A 6,682-nucleotide genomic window follows, 5' to 3' on the forward strand; every position below is an offset into this window, starting at 1 on the left:
TGATGATATTCCCCAGTCTCCATCTCTGAAAAGCTGTCCCAGCCTAGCAACCTTCTTTTGAATTTTCTATCCCTTTCAGTTCTTCATCAGAAAAGCTCAAAGGACTTGTGGAGCAAAGTCCCACATGGTAGAGAGAGAAGGTTGGTGAGAAGGTTGAAACAGTCAAACTTCTCTGAGCCCCTGAAACATATAGTGGGCTTCTATAGGTAAAGAATCACAGTATAAATACTGTCTAAACCTGCTATTACACAAAAATATGTCATAAATTTTTCCATGTAAATGAATGTGTGCTTATAATAATCATTTTGCATAGCTGTCTTATATCTTATATTCATACCTTTTTTAATTGGATATGTTATTTCCAAATTGTGGCTATTATAAATGGTGCTACATTGAACATCTTTATACATATCGTTCTCTGACCTCTCTGATTATTTCCTTAATATAAAACCTATAAAAGAAATTATTCACTCAAAGCATTCACAATGCCTCAGGTTTACATTGCCAATTAGACCTCAGAAAGATACTAATTTACTTTTGGCAGTCTGAGAGTGTGCATCTTCCTACAGTATTTGTGTTGGATTGTATCTTGTAAGAATGGCTGCAACAGTATCTTCCATTTCATATGCTCTTTGTATAATGTGACTGTCATGGATTGAATTGTGTCCCCCAAAAAATGTGTGTAGCACCTTGGCTAGTTCATAATTCCCAGTATTGTATGATTATGTTATCTGATGTGATTTCCTTATGTGTTGTAAACTCTACCCTTATGATGAGATTATATGTGATCTCCTCATGTGTTGTAAATTCTGTCACTGTGATGAGGTTATACTGATGAGGTTGACAAGATCAGTGTCTTAATGCAATCTCTTTTGAGATATAAAAGAGAGAAGCGAGCAGAGATACATGGGAACCTCATACCACCAAGAAAGCAGTGCTGGGAGCAGAGCGCGTCCTTTGGACCTGAGGTTCCTGCGCAGAGAAGCTCCCAGACCGAAGAAAGACTGATGACATGGACTTTCCTCCAGAGCCGATGGAGAAAGTGTTCCCCTGGAGCTGACACCCTGAATTTGGACTTGTAGCGTACTGGACTGTGAAGAAATAAACTTCTCTTTGTTAAAGCCATCCACTCGTGGTACTTCTGTTGGAGCAGCACCAGATGACTGAGACAGTGACTTTGATTTTTCTCCCATCAAGAAATGAGGTTCCCACCTCTTAAATTTGGGAGAGTTTGCAAATACAGGTTACAGTGGTGGTGATGCTGTGTGACTCCCAAGGTTAGGTCATAAAATGCAATATACTTTCCACCTGGTTCTCTTGGGACTGTTTGTCTTTGGAGCTCTAGGCTACTGTGTAAGAAGAGCCAAATCTCCATCTCAAGCTGCAAGGAGAGGCCATGGGTGAGTGTTCCAGCTCACAGGCCCAGATAAGATCCTAGCCAACAGTCAGTATCAACTGCTAAATGTACGAGTGAAGACACCCTCAGATGATTCCTGCCCCCAGCCATGGAATGATCTCCAGCTTTTGGACCTTCCTGGCTGAGGCCCCAGACGTGGTTGTAGAGCACAGACAGGCTGCTCCATTGTGCGTTTTCTAAATTCTGGCCGACAGAATCAGCATAATAAAATGGTTGTTTTAAGCTGCTAAATTTTGGTGTGATTTGTTATGCAGCGATGTTGTTGTTGTTAGTTGCCATCACATCGATTCTGATTCATGGCAGCTCCATGTGTAACTGAAAAAAAATTTCAACATTATGATTTTCAATATTTTCTTTCCTCTGTCAGTCTGAGAATAAAAATGTAATTTTGATTTTTGTTTCTGTGATTAACTAGTAAGGTTGAACACGTCTTTATATATGTATTAAACAATGGTATCTCTTTTGCCTTGTTATTATCTTCTTCCTATTTTTTTGTAAATTCTTTCCCTTTTGGATTTATAATAATTTTTTATGTATCAGTGATAAACTATTTCTGTTATGTGCTCCAAATATTTTGCTGTTGTGATTTGTTGTTGTTTATGGTGTTATTTACTTGTCAGAACTTGAATATTTTCTTCTTGTTCTCTGTATTGCACTCATGACCGCTGAGTCCCTGTCTCTCCCATCCCAAGACAATTAAATTTATTCTCTACTTCTTTGTTGACAGTATAGAGTTCCCTCGGCTAAGAAAATGGTCCCCCCATAACTTTTAATTTTTCTTAAAACTTTATCATACTTTAGTTAAATGTGTTTTCAAAAGTTATAATTTCAATAGAACTTAAATGTTTATTTGTAATATGGGACCTTTTAACAGAAAAATGATTTAGTGTAATCTTAAGAATTACGATATAGTAAAAAAAGAATCAATAGTAAAATAGATGTAAGCCACAGACTAATTGAAACGATGGATATGATAAAAGTAAAAAGAATTGTTAAAAAATTTAGAAACAAGCCATGAGACACAAAAGAAGAATTACGAAAATTTGTACTAGCAAAAATCAAGATGAGGTGTGGCTTATCTATTGTTTTTAAATTATGAAATGGCAAAAATCTAGGTGCAAGGGGGTAGAATGAACATAGTAAGAATTTGGAGAACAAAAAAGTCCAAATATGATAGGCTATCCCTATCAATAGCTAGAGGAGCCCTGGTAGTGCAGTGGTTAAGCACTCTGCTGCTAACTAAAAGGTCGGTGGTTTGGACCCACCAGCCGCTCCACAGGAGAAAGATGTTGCAGTCTGCTTCTGTAAAGATTACAGCCTTGGAAACCCTATGTGGCAGTTCTACTCTGTCCTACAGGGTCACTGTGAGTTGGAATCGACTTAGTGGCAATGGGTTTTTCAATAGCTAATATTTCAAGAAAGCCACTGGATAATTAAAGAAAGCTGTTGGCAGATGTGAAGCGGTACCTATTTTTAATACCAAGCTATCTTACAGACCTGAAGCATCAGAGGCAATCCAAGTATGAACTCTGATATTTGATATTTAGCTAAATATCCAATGAAGGAATTAATTAAAAGCATAATGAGTTTGGTAGGTAGAAAAACACTTACAATTCAATTCCGATTTTGAAATTTGGGAGTACATTGTGCAGTGAATATTGATAGGTGAATATTGGTATAGATTAGCAGAAAGCTGCTGGAGTTACTGTTTGAGTTTATATTTCTTGAAGTCAGGTTCAAATGAATCTTTCCGAGAATAGTATTCTCTTAGTCTTGGGTGATTTCCTGTCAGTTTTACAGAGGAAAAGTCATAATTGAAAAGAAAATGTGGCATATTCTCTGACTCCAGTTAATGTTATGGGAAACCTAAGTGAACAGTCATGGATCTACCCATTCACCTGCTGTCAGTCTGTCTTACTGCAAACCAAAGTCTTGGAGAAACTAGCTATGTAAACAACACATAAAGTGACAGCAAATATCACACTCTGAGAAAACCGGCAGCAACAGCAGCAGCAGCAGCAGCAGCAGCAGCATAAACTGCTACTTAGAAAGGAGAAATCCAGAATGGTACATCATATTTAACTTGCATGATTAGAAAGAAATGTGATTGATAGCGAGCTTTTATGCATTTTTAAAATCTCTTTACACATAATGTAACGCTTGTTGGTTAAAAGATGTTTTTGAAAACACTCACATGGAATAATTTTTGTTACATGTAAGAACTTTAAACAGGTAGCATTCTAAGGCTAGGGATGTCTCAGTGCTTTCCATTTTATTAAAGGAGAGCTGTATCTACCAGGCATGGTTCTTTTTAAATAAAAATATTTTCCCAGCACTGTTTCTGGCTCTAGTAGAGTGTGAAGTGGTATATCATTGTGGCTTTGCTTTGCCTTTCACTGATGGCTAATGATATTGAGCATCTTTTCATGTGCTTATTGGCCATTTGTTATCTTCTTGGGAGAAATGTTGACTGGGATCCTTTGCCCATTTTTTTAAAATTTGGCTTATTTTGTCTCTTTACTATAGAGTTGTAAGAGTTCTCTATGTATTCAGATGCAAGCGCCTTAACAGATACATCATTTGCAAATAATGTCTCCCATTCCATGGGTTGCCTTTTCACTTTTTTGATGGTATCCTTTGAAGCACAAGTTTTTTATTATGATGAAGTTCAATTTATTTTGTTGTTCTTCTTGCTTGTGCTTTTAGTTCCTAGTGCTGCTATAACAGAAATACCGCAAGTGGATGACCTTACCAAAGAGAAATTTATTCTCTCACAGCCCAGTAAGCTACAAGTCCAACTTCAGGGTGTCAGCTCCAGGGGAAGGCTTTCTCTTCTCTGTGGGCTCTGGACGAAGGTCCTTGTCATCAGTCTTTCCTTGGTCTGGGAGTATCTCAGCACAGGAACCTCAGGTCCAAAGGATGTGCTCTGCTCCCAGCACTACTTTCTTAGTGGTATGAGGTCCCATGTGTCTCTGCTCACTTCTCTCTTTTATATCTCAGAAGAGATTGGCTTAAGACACTGTCTAATCTTGTAGACTCATCAGTATAACAGCTGCTAATCCATCTTATTATGACATCATAAGGATTAGAGTTTACAACACATAAGGAAATCACATCATATTACAAAATGGTAAACAATCATACAATATTGGGAATCATGACCCAGCCAAGTTGACAGATATTTTTGGGGGACACAATTCAATCCATGATGATACCTGAGAAGGTCTTGCCCAACCAAAGGTCATGAAGATTTCCTCTTGTATTTTCTTTATAACTTGGAAGCAAAGTTGTTGATTAATAGCTAAACTTTACCTTCCTCAAACTTTTGGTAGACTACTATTAACTGCCAAAAATAATCTAAAAATTGTGCTTGATCAAATTGGCTTAGATCATTTTGGAACACTTTTGAGCCATAGGAAGAGGTTTAATGGATAAGGTAAATCAAAACTCAGGGTCCAGCTTTCTGATCTGCCATCTATAGTGGAAGTGCTGCCAAGATAGATTTTCATAAAAACTCTAACAGGGAAGACCATCACTGTCAAGGCTGAGCCCTTAGATACAATAGAAAACGTAAAAGCCAAGATCCAGGAAAAGGAAAGAATTCCTCCTGATCAGCACAGACTGATCTTTGCTGGCAGGCAACTGAAAGATGGACATAACTTGTCTGACTACAACATTCAAAAGGAGTACACTTTTTGTCTTGTGTTGAGACTCTGTGATGGTACTAGGAAAAAGAAGATGTAGTTTTACATTACTCCCAAGAAGAATAAGCATAAGAGAAAGAATGTTAAGCTGGCTGTCCTAAAATACTACAGGGTGCATAAGCACGGCAAATTTAGTTACCTTCACTGCTAGGGCCTTCCAGGTGAATGTGGTACTGGAGTTTTGATGGCCAATCACTTTGATAGACATTACTATGGCAAGCATCTGACTATTGCTTCAACAAACCAGAAGACAAGTAATTGTGGATGGGGTTAATAGAAGACATGAACTTAAAGAAATAAACAAAAACAAACAAACAAAAACTTCAGGGTCCAAATGAAATCAGCAATATGGCTTTGGAAGATATGAAAATACTATACTTGGAGCTTCCAGCTCACTCAGTTTACCATCAAGTTACTAAGAATACTCGCATTAATTACATAGCTACATTGCTGTATTACCTGCATAAACTCCCATAGCTCTTCCCATTCCAGGTGGGAAAAAAAAAAAAAAACCTGGAAAAAATAGAAATTGCCAATGGCTACCAAGGGCTTACGTGAAAAAGACCTGGATAAATGAGCCTTCGCATTAAGGGCTTTAACAGATCACACAGGAGTTTTCAAATAAGTCCAATGAGTCAAAGCTTTTTTCTGCTCCATGTTAAGTGTAAAAGGCTTTTGAGGTGAAGTTACCTCCCTGCATAATTGATTAAATCAATGAATTCTTACAGTGACATTTTGATTTCCTTGATCTTAATCTTTTTGTAGATGCCATATATGAGAGAGTTCTTATAAATATTAACAATTATTAATTGTTCATACCGTGCTGAGCACCATAGGGTGAACACAGAAGAGACCACATCAATATTCTCAACAAGTACGAACCCTGGAGCATTCTTTTGTCACAGCCTGTCCCTACTGCCATACTGGGAGCACACTGCAAGTCTTCCTACTGAGGTAGGCTGAGGTCAAACCTATTTACTCATTTGCTACATTAGAGACTATCTAGCTGGATCCTCCAATTTTACCAATGAGGAGATTAAGAATCCAGAGACGGGAAGGGCAACACAGGCATAAAATGATACACTCCAACTTTATTGCCTAGTAGCTGATTCTCTGCCTTCTAAGAGTCAGCCACATTCGTGATTCTCAAGCATCTCTCTGGTTAGAAGTATCCTAACCAGAGAAATTGAAATGGAAAGAGACTGAAATGGAGATAGGCTGACCATCAATACATGAATAAAACCTTCCAGAAAAGACAGAGATGAACTGGAGGTTCTAGTGGGCAATCAGGCAAGAAATGAAACAGAAGACATACAGATTGGAAAGGAAGAAGTAAAATTGTGTCTATTTGCAGATGACATGGTCTTGTATATAGAAAATCTTAAGAAATCCATGAAAAAACTATTAAAACAAATTTAGCAAGGTTGTAGAGTACAAAATCAATATACAAAAATCAATTGTATTTCTGTATACTAGCAGTGAACAGCATAGACATAAAATTAAGTAGACAACTTCCATTAACAATAACATCAAAAAGAATACAATAAACAGAAATAAATTT

General features: G+C 37.4%; 1 pseudogene; it reads left to right on the forward strand.

Annotated features, from left to right (window-relative positions):
• The first annotated feature begins 2,381 nt into the window (after window positions 1–2,381).
• LOC101348854 (ubiquitin-40S ribosomal protein S27a pseudogene) lies at window positions 2,382–5,379 on the forward strand (annotated as a pseudogene).
• The last annotated feature ends 1,303 nt before the right edge of the window (window positions 5,380–6,682 follow it).

Source organism: Trichechus manatus, unplaced genomic scaffold (genome assembly GCF_000243295.1).
Source record: "Trichechus manatus latirostris isolate Lorelei unplaced genomic scaffold, TriManLat1.0 scaffold00047, whole genome shotgun sequence".
Taxonomy (NCBI): Eukaryota; Metazoa; Chordata; class Mammalia; order Sirenia; family Trichechidae; genus Trichechus; species Trichechus manatus.